The following is a 16,482-nucleotide window of genomic DNA, read 5'->3' as shown; positions in this document are numbered from 1 at the left end:
TCATGCTGGCTGTGACATATTGAGCCGGCAAACTTTCCATGTTCTCCCAGAGAAGGTCATTGGGCCAGGCCCAATCTAGCCTCTGAAACTGAGCCAAGATTTCCACTGCTGTCGTTCAGATTAGTATTAGACGTGAGCGCCTTTCCTAAGCAAATCAGACAGTGTGAAGGACAGAACCGTTCTTCCATTCAAGCACGCCTGCTTCTTGTTAAAGAGAGACAGGGCAATAAGTTGTAGGACAAAGGGAAGTTTGTGGGAAGTCTTCACATTTGCTGAATGCTTATTTATAAATGTGACAAGCCGGTTCGCCATGTTAGATTAGAAGCAATTGTATTACACTGACTAGAACTATAGGAGCTGTCTGTGGACATAATGTACGCCAGTTTGTGAAAAGCAGTTTTCCTGGTAGTAATTGGTCTTGTGAGTGTGTGAGCTTTTAATGTTAAATTTTGGTCCCATGTTCGTTCCAAGAAGTGTGTTGTTTTTATTAAACTGAGGTTTGCTGACATTTGCTTTTCATAGGAGATCATCAGAATCACTTGTTCCACAAAGTATAATCGCATCTAAGGATTTTTCTGGGTGACACTGGTGCAGCCAAGCACACACTGTATGCTGACACATGATACAAGGACAACAGGATCTAACATCCAGCGCTAAAGGACAACGCAGGACACACAGTGTGCTGTACAGATATGTGAGCACAGCACACTATGTCTGCACTGAGAATTTGACACCATTTGGGTATAAAACGCGACATACTGTAATTCAAGAGTTTTGTTGCGAGCGTGAACAAATTTGGTGGGTGAATTGGTATTGATTCAGCTCCGTAACACTTGGAAGGACAAACTTGCACCTGGACTCAATCAACGTTGATTGGAGAGTGGCAACATGCCCGCATGCACACAACACAGCTGATAGGACACACCATCCAGCTCTGCACAGGAGAAGTTAATAATCAAACTTAGCTCTTCCAGACTCATGCATCCTTTCATAATTTCACATTTCACTTGCAAATATCCAGAAGCATGCCCATCAGTTGATCACAGCTCACACGATCAAGACCTTTAAGTAAGTTGTGCATTTATGTGATTTGCCCTCAGTGGGGAGCTTCACAGAGGGTTAGGTGCTGTTTTGCAAATTGTCCTGGCTTAATTGGAGATCTTTTGTCAGTTATTCAAGTCCCCTGTTGTTTGTTTTGTCCTGAATTACTGCTTTCCCTGATTTCACTCAGGGGTTCCATTCAAAGTTGTGCTTTGCTTTTTTCAAACAACTTTTTTTGTTTTTTGCTCTTGCATTATTAAACCCAAGATTTTATATCGTGTCACTATGAGTAAATCGGATAAAGTTTGGAGTAATCTGGTATAAAAAGGCATAAGTAAGTAAACACTGTTTTTGACCTATCAGCTTTTAACCAACAATCATTCTCCTCTTGTCTTTCCCCTGTTCACTTAGTTTTTGCAGACTCCGATTTTAGATTCCTTGTCTGCAGACTTGTTGGCATGCTGACCGCACGGCTCAGTTTTGGGATTATGTCAACGCCTTCAGCAGATGCTATTGCATTACATAAAGAGATATGCCATGCTGGAGAGCTTCCACTCACTCCTAATGTGTGCATTCTGGCCACGGGCAACAACTTCACATCCAGTCCTATCACTGACATGGCAACCAAGGATTCTGGGAGTGTTCCCAAAGCTGCGATCCATTACTTGTCAAAGGTAAATTCTGACTGAGTTACTTGAAGTTGTGTAAAACGATCTGTGACAACTGGGGGCAGAAAGATTCCTAAACAATCTCAAAGAAACCAGCTTTGATTTATATATCACCTTATAAAGTGCTTGGGGCTAACATGTTAACAAGATGAAGGCTTGAATGTTTTTATTACATGTCAGATTTTTATTCAAAGTTAAATCTCTGTTATCCATTAAGAGTGTTTGTGCTGTCAACCCACGCATCTGCAGCTCCTCAATAAATTGGCGGGCCCAACCAGGGCCTGTTTTTTAGAATAAGTGGATAATTAATGCCTGAATATAAATCATCTGTTAATAAGCTATTTTCTAACACAATACTGGCATACTATACTGTCTTACATTGACAGAGACACTTGGTCATTCCACCTCACCATACTGACTGATACTTGGCACCTGATGTAATTTAATAATAAAAAGAGATCAAATCTTTAATTCTTTTTTTTTTTTTTTGCAAATGTGAAGATCATCTGAAATATCTGTGATGTTTCAGCAGTCTGAATTACAAAAATAAATGTTTAAGTGTTTTTCCACTTATTTTCTTACTGAGCTGGAGTGTAGGAATAGTAGTACAAAGAGGGATTTCATTCTACAAAGAGCAGAGCGGCCAGTCAATTTCTCTACTTCAGACTACTGAAGCCTCACATTAGCTTTGCATCAACTCTGGAGTGCAATTCTGCACAGTGTGTCCCCCATCCCCTACTGTACAACGCAATCATGTTCCTCCTGTAGGAACATTAGCAGCAAATATTAACTCTCTTTCAATGTTCACTTAGGCATGTGTGTATTGTTTTAAGACAGGTTTTTAAAATAATGTCTGTGACCTTTACTAAGAGCAACAAGCTGTGGTACTGTGTAAAGCTGTCTGCTGAGAGGTGCCAAGGTGTCTTGGCAGTAATTGTTGTTGTGTATTAGCATTTTTAGTTTCACTTGACTTTATTTCTTGTCCACAGAAAAAATATGCATGCTGCTGACTTTTTCGACAAACTAATTGGAACACATTATTTGTCTGAATTTATTTGAACACAGTTTGTATGCAGGGTAGGCTCACCTCTTTTCTGGACACACCTGTCAGCCAAAAGCCATTGGAATATATATAGCAGAGTATACCCACTTCCTCCTCAGTAACCTACCCATCTACCTAGTAAGTGCCATGAAACCACTGCTTATGACCTGTTGAACTATGAGACCATGCCCTCTACCTGTAGTTTCTCTTTTGTTGTCTTTGGCCATGTCCGTGATGTTTCTGTGTGTCAATCTTTGGGCACAGGGTGTGTTGTCCCATAGTTTGAAGAGATGGGCTCTATGAAAGCGTAGCAACCAGGCGCTAGAATGTAAGCATGCATCAAAAAGCTGGTCCAGAAAATGGTTGAAACGGTGCAGAAAATTGCAAACATAGCACCATGGGAAAAGCTTGTTTTAAAACAAGAGTGAATGCATGTTTTGTTTACAAAATGCAAAAGACAAATTTTTACATATTTTGCCTTTTTAAATGTTCTGTTAATTTGGGACAAGCTAGCGGCAAACTGATATTAGCGATAAGCTATTGCTATTATGAGGTAGTTGCATTTTTCAGTTGACAAACAGCCTTACCTTGATGTGTTGAATCCAAACTGCTGCCTCATATTGCTTCGCAGATGGTTTTGGTGTTATCTTTTCAGCACAATGCACTCTTTTCTATTCTGCACGAGCAAAGAGAGCAATAGCTTTGAAAATAGAAAATCCCTGTTGTGCTAATACACCAAGTTTTGGATTTGAACATGTCCTGACAAATTGAAAATAAAAAATTTCAAATCTTTGAACTATAATAAAATATGACAGTTCTCAATGTGCATACACCTAAAATCTAGTAGCATTGTATTTTATGACACATGTGAACCTTTCTCTCAATAAAATCTTTTTCTCCCAGGTCTGATGTCCCAGTGGAGGCACAGCAGGTTGTGTGATGGCAGAGAGGAACAGGACGGAGCAGCTATTTTTACCTGAAGCCCAGGAGTGAGCTCAACACAGAAGGTGAAGCGGGAGGAGAGTGGAATTTGGGCAACGTTTGGGAATCTGAATCGGGTAACGTTAATCATCTGGACAGCAGAGACATTAACTGTGCATGAAGCTAGGTCTCTGGACATTGCATGTACTTTTCAAATACTGACAGAGGGCATGTGTGTGTGAGAGAGAATCAGAAGCAAAGAGAGGAAGGGCATAGTGTGTTTCAGTGTGAATCTGGAAGTAAAAGAGGACATACTGTAGTGGTGTGTTTGTGTGTAATGCCTGTGCTGAGGTGATATACAGTGCCCTGACTTACTCTTGTAGATGAAGTGCACTTTGCTCAAAGCTACACACCCCCAAAGGAATAGACTGTGTTTTCCAACTCACTTTTCGGGTTGGGAAAACACACTGATGAAAAAGGATGAGGCTATAGCGGCACACTCAGTCTTCGCGGCAGCCCCCCGTCACACACTAACATCATTACAATTTCAACTCCAGTGCCTTCTAACAAAACTCTGCATATTTACAATGTGTGTGTGTATCCACTATTGTCTTGTTAAAATTTTACAATAGCTGCTGAGCGCCTTCGCATACTGAATACAATATTGTGCCTTAATATGCCCTAGTATAATGCCTACAGATTTGGAGAGTGCTGATACGGCACATTTTGCAGTGGAAGCATCTGAGTCGCACGAAAGCGGCGCGTTCACCCCTGAGAGAGCGAGGGGGCTCACCTTTTGTTATTATTTTCGGAGGCGCCGATTCGTGCTGACCTACTTTGGGAGCAGGGGTTGCTGAGGCGCAGATCACCAATGCAAATGGAATCTGTTGCTTCCTGCCTGTTGGATTTCCAGGCACATGATGCAATGACTACATGTCATATACTTACTGCAGCTCCGTGGATATTGTCATCTTTTTATCTCCTATTTCGAAGCTTGTCTGGACTCATCATTATTCTATATTTCCTGTGGTGGTTGTTTTCTCTGGAGATTATTGAATCAGCGACCTTGCATCAGTTTGAATTCTTGACAGCAGCCTGCTTGGTTTACCTACAAAACCTTACATAAACCTGCTCAGCATTGCAAATGACAGTGATCACACTGTGACTTGAGTGCGACACTCCACCTGCTTGACAGGTAGCTGTCAAAAATACCTGTCATTCTGTCAGCAGCAGAGCCCAGCCACTACCATAGACTCCATGTTTTTTATAAGGCATTTTGGTCTTGAACACAGCTGTACAGCAGCAAAGGAAGGTGGGGATACTTTTTCTCTTAAAATATGTCATTTTGATGGGCAAGTACCATCATGTAGTGCTGTAGAGACAGTGACCAAAAACCATTGATATGATAGTATTTTATGATGGCATTTAGACATTATGCTGATATGGCTATGTTCACTTTAACTGTGGTACAAGTTCACTGTTCTGCAAAGGAGAAAGTAGGTAAAACCTAAAGTTCAAGAGGGTTTATCCTTACTGTATGTATAACACGCACTGTTCTGACTCTAAAACCTTTTCTATCACCTTCTCATATACATGCAAATGCAGTTCCTTTTGAATTATTGTGAAGCTACAAGTGCTATTGCATGTAGGTGCTGTCACGATCTTTCATTACACACTGTAAATGTAGACACACGGTGAGCAAGTGACCATTTTTGGGGGAAGAAGGGAGAATCAGAACCCAGAGTGCCATTGCCAGCCCTGCAGGGAATGGAGTGCTCTAAATGTGGTGTGGCCTTTGTCGCCACGTGTGAAATATGATTTGGCGAAGGATGTCATTTGAAGGGGCCCAGTTCTGCAGTTATGACAGCCCCCGAGCACTCTCTTACAGTCTCACTGTCTTTTCCGCTGCCTCTGTATCGCTGCATCTCTCCACTATCTTATCTATCCTTCACACATTCTCTCACACCTTTTCTCTCGCTCACTCCTCGCCTCCCAGTGGCCCTTTTATTGGGCTTCTTTAGAGCCAGATGTTCCTATGCTGCGAGGATGAGGAGGGAGAAGGGGAGGGGCGACCAAATGACTCGTAGCTTCAGAGTAGCTCATTCCTGACACAATAGACTCACTTTCTCTCCAACCTTTTTTTTTTTTTACTCCATTTTTCATATCCTCCATTTTTACTTCTATTTCTTTTCTCAGAATCTCGCTCACATAAACTCACAACACACCCACATACATAACTTCCTCTCCCTCCCCTCTGCTTGTCATGTAACGCGAGCGACCTAGTTCTAAGTTGAACCAACTGTTTGATTTGAATCGGGAAAGAGGCTGTCTTCAATACCGCTGCACCGCGTGCAGGAGATAAGAAGTGTGATCTCAGTGGCCTGGCCATGTTTTCAAACCCAGATAATACTCTTTCAAAAAATCTGATTCCCACAATGCCACACTGGCCCCTGTAATTGTCTGCACTTGAGCTGCAGTGGATTTGTCCCATGCTGAATTTTTGCACGGTGTAGGAGAATGAATAATTCTATTCTTATAACTGCAAACTATCTTAGCCGCACTCTGGTTCTTTTTATCCACCTGAATTTCTAAGTTGGAAATGTCAATTTGGCCCAGTCCTTTCTCTCTCCTCGACTATAATCAACGACAGCTCCCATTTTTGCAGATTATACAGACATCGGTGTAAGGAGAGGAATAAAAATTGCCGCCATGCTGAGTTTACGCCTGACAAACAACATCCACGCGGAGATCTGACACTGCAATTTGCACTTACACACAGAGGCAAATCCTAGCCTTATTCAGATACATTTCCAGTACAGGCCTATTTTGCAAATCAATCATGCAGCACAAAATAGTGGCGCAGAGACTTATATTTTCCGACTGCCCAGAGTCGGAAAGCAAAAAAAAAAAGCTGAGATGTGGCAGGGTGTTTATGGAGAATATGAATGAAGGTAGCATGCAGCTTTTATGCCTCCTAATAAGCCCCCAAGGCTGGGGAACATTACGACTCTACAGTTTTACAACCACTGATGGTCTGCTCAGAGATGTACATTGTGCTTCTCTTGGGTGTGTGCGTGTGTGTGAGTTGGGTGGGGGTGGGATCAGACCCATAGCTGTCTACTAAAACGATCCCCATGAATATCTGGCCATGAATCAGACTGCCAGACTTCCCTTCACATGATACTCCTCACAAATGATATGCTTGATAAATACAGAAAAGCATGTGTATGTGCGTACGTGTGTGTGTGTGTGCGTGCTTTTGGGGTTCATCACCGCAAATGGATTGGGATCTGACAGGCATTCCAATGAGGTGCCGCGGTGGCGTGATGAAATCATTACCCCTCACTAAAATTGTGTTCAAATTAAGAAGATGTCTTGCAGTTTGTGTGTGAAGATCTGTGCAAATGTGCACCTTAATCGTGTCACATCCAAGCGTCGCATGGCGTTTTGTTGTGGGTGTGTGTGTAGGTGTGTCTGCACAAGTGTGCGTGCCTGGCATGGTGAGGGTGCAGTCCATCAGCAAACCAACGAGGGAGAACTGACGCAAGTGCATGAGAAAAGGTGGAGAAGTGATTTCTCCAACACAGATCTGAGATGAGGTTTGCAGCCATAACCAGACAGCACTGTAGGAGCTAATTTAAAGTTATTGACATATGCTTGGCCTGTATCTTGTGCTGCATCTTTGTATATAGTGCTCGGATTTCAGATTTTACAGCTGTTTATTTTTCATATCCCTTCTGTGGATTGCAACTCGAAATGTTGGGTTTATTTGTATATTGAACATGAAATCAAACTGTCTGATTCCAAACATTTTATATTAATGGGTTTGGATAACACCATCCCTGATTGCTGGCCGAGGGATAAGTGGTTTTGCCAGAGTACACCAAAGAGTGGCAAAGCAAATTTCATTCATGCATCCTTGTGAAGCAGGTGGTGTTGGAAGCTTGGTGATGTAGTGAGTTTGTGTGGGTCCTGCATTGGCTACTGTTGGTTTTGAACATAACAAAAGATAGCAAAACATATGAAGAAGAGAATGAAACTGCTGTTGCCTCTTATTCTGCAGAGGAAGGTTGTTCAATAATGGATGGTGTGATCCAGCTAATATTTTATTACTTTGCTGATTTGATGATCTAGTTTGTTCACTTTTTTCTTTCCTGATTTGTTCCAGTGCACTTAGGGCCTACTGTTGTACATGCTCAACAGAGTTATCCTCAGTATTAGGCCCATAGCTACCGATAAGCCCTTAAATACCGATATTGTCTATCGGTATCTCCTCTGTGGCATAAAAAAATAAGCCTGCTACAGCCTCTGAAGGGCAAAAAGTCAGCCAAGAAAGCAAGCATCCTCGGTAAGTTGAAGTGGTTAAAATGTTCTGTGGTGACTGATATTCAAATTTCAGTGTTTTGCTGTAAATAGTCAATGGAAACATGTATATTCTCATCAGTCGCCATATTCTTATTCAGTTCTTGTTCCAGAAAAGCTGAAGCCTGGGGACTGTTTCACCAGGACAAGGCTAAAAAGTCTGCATGCACTGTCTAACATGCCATTTTATACATTCTAAATGTTTGTTAGGACAGAAGTGCAACGACAGCACTGAATTAGGTATATTGATGAAGTAAGTGGACTCGGGAGACGAAGCAACAAAGCGGGCATTAGAAATACTCCGTCCTGGACTTAGAGAAATCCTTATCTAACCAGCTTTGTATAGCTAGCACACTTCAAAGATGCTGAATACATTAGTTTTAGGGGGTGTTATTCAAATTTGTTGATCCCTTTTGGCCCTTCATAAGCATATTAATAGTATTTTGTCACACAAATGGCTTCTGGTCATTGAGGCATAGTCAAACAATGAATTGCAGTGTGCCACCATAAACGGTTTAAAGCCAGGACTAAACAATGTAATATTTATGTGTTGGAGCCATTGTTCTATATTGTATTATACAACATGTCTTGCTTATAAGTGCATAACTGTGGCTGTTAATGACAGGTCGACATCTCTAATTATGTGAAAATATGGTGTTTTTCTGTTGTATTAACATTTGGCACATTAGCTTTATGTAAGAGTTCCAGTAGCCCTGTGATAAAAAGAGCTATCTTGTTTTTTCTTTCTTTCTTTTTTTTCTTAAAAGTAAATACTTTGATGTTATAAAACCCATTGAATATGAACCACTTTGATTTTAGGTACAAAACTCGCCTGCAGTACGATTAGCTGTGGCAATGCATATCTCCCAGGATATCTGCTAAATCGGCACCCCGCAATTTTCCAGAAAGATTACACACAGCACACGCTGTGCTATCAGTTAAATCTGTGCAATTAGAACCTGTGCATTTGCCTCTTTGGTAGATTCTAGAAGTGAATCCATTACTTATGCATTTTAATGTTGGGTAGTGCTAATTTGCAATAGTTTCATTAAAAAGGCAACAATAGATTAACCGCACAGAGAGATCAATTTCTTAGCATCCATTTGCAGCATTTAGAAAAGCTGGAGGGTTGTTGATGCTCTGTGTGAGTGTGTATTCACATTTGTCTGCATGTGTACAGTGAGAGAGAGATTGTTTAAACCTGTTTGTGTGTGTATTTTCTCAGTGCTGGGCAGCCCGTGCAGTGTGTAAAAATATGGATGCAGTTTGTGTGCTGGCTTTTTGATTTGGCTTGCCGCTGTGACACTACCTGTAGGACCAGTGGGCCGCCTCCACTGAAACAAACAGCACTTAGAAGATAACACTGAGCACCTCTACACTGCCAATCAGAGGGCCTCATGTTGATTTAACCTGCAAATTACACAAGTGCAGGTATATTTAGAAGGATTTGATAAGAATGCACGCACAGAGGGCAGATCAATACAGAGTCACTATGCTGCTCTATATATTTAGCTTTGTTAAGGTCATGTGATGTGGGAAGAACTCATTTATTCAAGTGTAACTGCATACTGCAATCCGACACACAGACATTTATTGTATATTTTCTCTAATGTATGAACACTCAGACACCATCACATTTCTCCATTAATGCTTCCCAGAACATACCAGCCAATATAATCAATGGCTTTCTAAAAATATTTAGACTAGAAAGGATCAATGTGAGAGATCATTCCCATTCTACTCCGATATGTATACACAAATAGACCATTGATGGTATTGAGTGCCCTTAGGGCTCTATAGTTATGTTACCTTGCTGTCGAGGTGATGCTGCTAGAGTCGGTGCGTATAGCCACTACTACTATATCTGGCTCTCCTTCTCTTGTGCACACAGAGCTTTTTACGTCTCATAATGCAAGGTTGAGCTTGTCTCGCAGAATATAAAACCCCAGGCTTAGAATAATGCCTGTGAAAGGCGGCGCGTGCCCTGTCAGAGACACTTTGCTTTGCCGTGTGATTATGTTGGGAGATTTTTTCTCTGCCGTAACTTTGAATAAAGGATGTATTTTTCAATTGCCAAACTTTCTAACCCAGCTGTTGTCAAGTTGTTTTGCATTAGGCTTTCTTGTGAAGCCAGTTGATCGCTATCTGACTATTGCTGCACATAGGGATGTTAAAGCAGTCTGGAAGTGTCAACTGTACTGTCTTGCCAGCACAGCAAATGACCTGATTTTCATCTTGTACTTTGTGAGAAGGTCGCTCTTCTCTCTTTTCACTAGGCCCTGTTCCCCAACATTAACATTTCAGTGTAATGTTTCAGTTTATGTGATAAATTGTCATGCGGGTTATATAACACAAGGTTGTTTTCATTTTGTTTTATTTTGGTCTGACAGGGTAATGGTCTGTTGAAAGGTCTCCATCCTACTGTGTCAGTGTCCTGGCAAACAAGTCTTCCAAACCCTACGACAACACAGGTCAGTTGTTCCTACTCTCAAATATGATCCGTAGGAGTGTTTCCTAAATTGGCGTCACGTGAATTAATTTCACATATGATGTTGAATGTGACTGTAATTTTAAATAACTCATTATTGACTTTTACTTCCAGGCCAGGCGGCAACCTCCGGGTCTGAGCAGGGAGGCAAACCAGGAAGTGCCTTAAGCTGCATTCTACTGAAAATTCCAGAAGGGGTGCTAAGTGTGGCTGCAAAAAAAAATTCTGTGCATTCATTTCAATGCAAAATGAGAAAACTTCTCACTTGATTTATTACCTCAGAATTTTTTTTAGGACAAACTATGGTTTCAATCGTTAGTAAAAACTCTTCTTCGAGACAATTTGATGTCAATAGTTCAAATAATTTAGAAGAAGATAGATAATAAATAAAGTTATATGTAACGTTATATAGATATAAAAAAAGGACGTTTAGCAGTTTGACTCTTTGACTCTTTCACTGTATTTTCTCTTAATGACAGTTTATTTGAACATTTTGTTGAGTAAAAATGTCTTGTTCAGCGTTTTGTTGGACTAATAGACACTCCAAGGAGTCGCTGTTCATTTTTTCAGGTAAGTTATGTGCATTTTGTTTTTTGCTAGTGAAAACTATCATCCCAGTTAATGCTCCAGTTAATGCTAGCATGTTGTTAAATGTTAACAGCAACGGCTTCGCTCAGTCAGGTCAGGTTGAGGTGTAAAGAGGCGTGTAGTCAGTGTCGTCAGATCCCTCTCACTCCTCCACAGTCCAAATATGGTCTGCTCCCCGTATCGGAAACAAGATGGCGACGCAAGATGGCAACGGGTGTAACAATGAACTCGATGCTTCCAACGGGCAGTCCACAAACCAATGGGTGACGTCACTGTCACTATGTCCATTATTTAGATACAGTCTGCTCAATCTGGGATAGTAAAAACCTCATCATGTCCTTTTAGCAGTCGACACGGTTAAAGAAGATAGGCTGGAGGATAGGTGCAACAATATTGCAGTTAATAATCTATGAAATTTGGGGGTGCGCCTTGTGATGTCAGCAATGTCTGAGAAATCTTAGATCAATGTTTTGTTTATTATGTTGGAAGATTTGTTGGATGAGCCAGGTCTTGCTCACCCTCTACGTACCTGGGCAGGTGGTAGGTTCTAGTTAGGTGAAGCTCAGAAGGAGCCCTTCACTGGATTCGGAGGAGAGAGGTGGTAGCAGTTTGCTTTTTCTCTTTGCTTCAGCCCAAGTTTCTTTTGTTGTAATTTTGGCCATTTTCATTAACATCTTTGTTAAAAGAGCCAACTTTTTACTTACACTTACAACTGCTTCTTACAGTCTGCTTCTTTAACACCCTTTTCAAAATGTTCCATTGCCAAGCAACAAAAATCTGCCCTTAATACGCCAGGGCTGTTACATACTTTTAAAGAAATATCTGTTGGTTCTGTGGTCTCCAATCCTTGAGAAAAGATAACTGTTGCTTAATGGACTTAATACGATAATGGCAAGCCCTAGTCTTTTTACCACTATTTTTGTGTGTCTCTCTCTCTGTCACGCATACTCGCATTAGTGCGTAGTTGCTACAGGAGTAACATAACCACTATCACACCAGCATTCCCCCAGGACTCATTATTCCATCAATGGTCTATTAAATAACCGTGAAAAAGAAAGAGTCTTTGTGAATGTATGTACTGAACTGGCTACCATGCATTATTTGACAAAGATAAACAGGGAAATATAATTGTCTGTTTTCTTCTATCATGGTTTCCAGGGTATGGCCACAGTAAGTGAATTTACCAATCACCTGCTTTACATTACATTCACATGGTCCTAGTGTTGAGGCTCTTGCTGTCAGCTTATCACTGCCATGAGTGGCTGAATAACATGAGCACCAGCATGTTGTATTGTAAATTAAGGTAACCTGGGAAGTTTCTGGTAGTGTTCTAAACTAATGTTTTCATGAATGAGTCTGTGTGTTGTTTGTATATGTTCTACCAGCACCACATGACGACATATGCAAGCTCTTAGCACTTGAAACACATTTTGGCCAATGCATTATAATAGTTAGCAGCAGGGGTGGACTGGGACAAAAATTCAGCCCTGGCATTTTATGTCCAGACCAGCCCACTACATTGACAGCGGACAATACATAGAAGTCCACAAATCTCACAGCATCTCCTCTCATGCATACTACAAAGGAGAGCCATATTCCTTGATAGCAGTTAACAAATAAAGCACGTAACTATGAACTCAAGGACTATTGACAACTATAGCAATCAATCAGTCAGTCTTTATTCATTAGTGTCAAATCACAACAGAAATTATGTCAAGACTAGGGGTAGGACAAGGCTAAAGGGAAGAACCCTCTTGCTACCCTTTTAGTCTGTGACTGTGAAAATCTTAGCCCAGCAATAGTTAAAACCAGACTCGGACAATAGTAACAAATTACCCTGACAAATAATCTAAATAGAAACATATTACAGACAGAAGCAGCATTAGAGCTGAAACTCATTTGTTTTAACAGTGACTTAGTCATTATGAAACCATAAACAGAGATTTGGGGGGGAATGTATCTATAGCTGTATGAAAAAGTCTAACGGTGCGTTCAGACCGGACGCGTAGCGAATATTTCGCGCGACAAGATTACATACAAAGTCAATGCAAACACGCGAATAGACGCGAATTTTTGCCGGCGGCGCGAATCGCGGGTTTCGCGCGACACGAATGCCGCGATTGACGCGAATTTCGCGGCGCGAATGAAACAACGCGAATTCGCGTGAGTTCAATAAATTCAACTTTGGCGAAATATTCGCGTGGCGCTGTGTCGGGACAGCCTATCAGCGTTGAGATTCTGGACGACAGTGTCCGAGATAAATACATGAGAGAGAGGAGAAAAGAGGCAGGAAGGAGGAGTGGGTCGGCAGGAGGGAAAAAGGTGGAAGTACTCTGCGGTCCTCTCTCCGTGCTGAGTGCGCCTCCGGATGATGTCACTCACCCAGACACGACGGCAGAGCAGGTACAGGGACGCTATGCTTGTAATGTCAGCCATGGTTGATGACAGAATGAAATGGAGGCAATTATTTGGCGCTAAATAGTCTCTTGGGCGAAAATTCGCGTCGCGTTACTCGCGCGAGTGACGCGAATTAAATTCAATTCTCGCGCGTATCAATTCGCGCGAGTAACGCGACGCGAATATTCGCTACGCGTCCGGTCTGAACGCACTGTAAGACATGAATTACAGTTCTGAAAAATATGCATTCTCATTTATGTGTATGTGCACATGTACATATTGCCCTACTTCCTCGTCCGCAGCCAGCCAGCTCCACTCCTCATCAAATTCATGACCTGCAAGAAACAGCAAACAGAACTTGTACTCAGTATACTGAAGTATATGTAGCCATGTAGCCTTTTTGTGATGTAGTGACACTTAGTGAACAAATGTATCTGTCATGAAGGGTGACTTAAGTCTCAAAAGAGCCCTGAGGCCTACCTGCATAACTGTTAATTGAACTTTAAAGATATGCAGATGTTTGAAATTAAAATCATAAATATGAAAATCTTCAACTAGGAAATAATCATAATCAAACCTTTTGTTTCAATCTGAGACAAAACAAGTTGCATAATAAACTCACAAAGTCAAGACGAAGCTCTCTCTCTCTCTCTCTCTCTCTCAAGAATCATAGAAAGAAGAACTTCTTGCAGGTCAGGAAACCCGTTTGACAGGAGATGATGATAGCAGAGAATATAAAGAGACATTTATGAATTACCAATTGCCATTTTATCACACATATATTTTCTTCACATAAACCTTTAAACATACACATATTGCATTCCTCTCACCACATGAAATAAGATCAGGAACCCAAAAGTGGCCCAATGAATGATGGAGGAGACAAAGCAGGTCTTCAAAAGGGGACAGAGTGATTGGCTCTCTGTACAGGATAAGCGGTAGATGATGAATGAATGAATGAACCTAAAAGAGACATGGAACATTATTAAGTCATCATCACAAATCAAGTATGAATTCATATAACATTATAAGACACATGACATACTCAACAAATCAAAGACGTCTCAGTAGCCAAAAAGTGGTGAAGTGGAGGCAGTAAGAGAGCAAGTCCTTGAAAATGGACGGAGGGGGAACAACTCCTCAAACTCTCACAAGTCAAGTGGTCAACCTGAGAGGGACATGGATACATTATTAAGTCTCTAATCATCACAAATTAAGTATGATTTCATAAAACATAAAAAATGATAAACTCACCATACTAGAGGAGACTCAACAGCCAAACTTTGGTGCAATGAAGGCAGAGAGAGAGCAAGTCCTCGAACATGGACAGAGGGGGAACAACTCCTCAAACTCTCACATTTCAAGTGGTCAACCTGAGAGGGACATGGATACATTATCATTTCTGAAAAATAAAGAAAATGCTTTCCTCTGTCCTGCACATAGAGTTGAAAACTTTTTGATGTGTGTTTATTTTAAAACTTTTTTTTAAATGATTATAATTATGAAGCATGAATTTATATAACATTAAGAAATACATGATACACTTACCAAATTCTAAAGGTGGTCCCAAATGAGTCCACATATAGAACAGAGGGTGAACGACTCCTCAAATATATCAGAACAACCTCTAATGGAAAATAATTGATAATTTAGTGTACATAATCACACCATTAAGGATCAACACATAAGCACAATAAAACTTCCGTGTTTAACAATGCAAAAAAAGTCAGATCTTTGTGACGATACCTGAAAATGTTCAAGACAGCACTATACACAGCCATTTGAAAACTACAGTAAAAGTAACACATTTACACAGAAATTAAAGTTACACACAAATTATACCTAAAAAAGTTATTTTAAAAATAGTTAATTGAAAGATTACAATAAATTCAATGGCAAATATATTGCAAATTAAACTAATTATTTCCTATAGGTTTACTTGTATTTTGATCTAAAATTAAAAGTATCTCATCTGTATTTACAATACAGCTTGATTCTCCATCTCTATTTACAGCTCATTAGTGTAATGTCAATGTTTACTGTTGCTATGGCAACAAGAGACTGCTGACGTTAGCAGCTGGTAGCTAAATCATCTAACAAATTAACACATAATATCACAATTCGGCATATTTAAACAAAATCAACCGCAACTACCAACGGTCACAGCCCTTCAACTCTGGGCTAATATGTTGTCACACGTATGCAGTTAATTAGGTCACATCACATTCAATGTAAAAACGTTTTCTACTTTGTTTCAAAATGTAGCCTAGCCAGCCCCAGGCTAATGTTACTTACCATGTATGTCTCCACATACGTCTCCCGGCGTAGCAGCACCTGCTGGGCTGGTGACCCCGCCAGCACCAAATAGTTATGTTAATTTCGAGCATTTAGCTGCTTCCACCTCCAGAGACTTCAACTTTTTAAGTCGCAGTTTTTCAGCGCCACCCGGCCGTTTCTTACGCTTATCCATCTTATGCTACCTATACACCAGAAGACTTTGAAAAGATTTGGAAAGACTCCTGCAAAACTATCAGCTCACATCTGCTCACATCTGAAGACAACTGTTGAGAGTTTTTAGTCCCAGCCTAGTCTCAGACTGAGATTCTACAAAGACTGTGAATCTTGCAGGGTCACTATTTACAAGACTACAACTAGATTTCCTTTAGCATTTTTTACCTACCATGCAATTTTTGTGTGTGCAGTGGTTTGTGTTGGAAAAAAAACAACAAAAAGAAGAGGAGAAGACGCCACAAAATGCCCCTCACAAAGCTGAAAAGGGGTTTCTGTTTTTCTGACATGAAAAGTTGACTATTTTACAGTACAATAGATATAAGGAAGAATAAAGGAAAGAAAACTGGAGAAAAGAATTCATGATATACATTTATGTCCTATTTAATTATTTGTTTAATTGAATAATTATACTTATCAGCTCTATCAACTTTCATTTAGTTAATCACACATTCATCATCAATTAT

General features: G+C 40.6%; 2 long non-coding RNA genes across 4 annotated transcripts; one reads left to right on the top strand and one right to left on the bottom strand.

The window, feature by feature from the left end:
- Positions 1 to 900: 900 nt before the first annotated feature.
- LOC131990106 (uncharacterized) lies at positions 901 to 3,785 on the top strand. The gene is made up of 4 exons (XR_009396029.1): positions 901 to 1,068; positions 1,453 to 1,715; positions 2,775 to 2,889; positions 3,655 to 3,785. It is a non-coding gene; the product is annotated as an uncharacterized LOC131990106 (long non-coding RNA).
- An 8,898-nt stretch (positions 3,786 to 12,683) lies between these two features.
- On the bottom strand, positions 12,684 to 15,407 carry LOC131989832 (uncharacterized). Of its 3 annotated transcripts, none has more exons than XR_009395995.1 (5): positions 15,056 to 15,407; positions 14,762 to 14,880; positions 14,553 to 14,675; positions 14,338 to 14,470; positions 12,684 to 13,842 (listed from the first exon to the last, which is right to left on the bottom strand). It is a non-coding gene; the product is annotated as an uncharacterized LOC131989832 (long non-coding RNA). The 3 variants fall into 3 exon arrangements; XR_009395996.1 differs by lacking the exon at positions 12,684 to 13,842 and adding an exon at positions 14,157 to 14,189; XR_009395994.1 differs by lacking the exon at positions 12,684 to 13,842 and having other exon boundaries at positions 14,253 to 14,470.
- Between the last annotated feature and the right edge of the window lie 1,075 nt (positions 15,408 to 16,482).

This window comes from Centropristis striata, chromosome 17 (assembly GCF_030273125.1).
Source record: "Centropristis striata isolate RG_2023a ecotype Rhode Island chromosome 17, C.striata_1.0, whole genome shotgun sequence".
Lineage (NCBI taxonomy): Eukaryota > Metazoa > Chordata > Actinopteri > Perciformes > Serranidae > Centropristis > Centropristis striata.
Note: the sequence above shows the minus strand (reverse complement) of the source record. Positions and strands in the feature narration are given on the sequence as shown.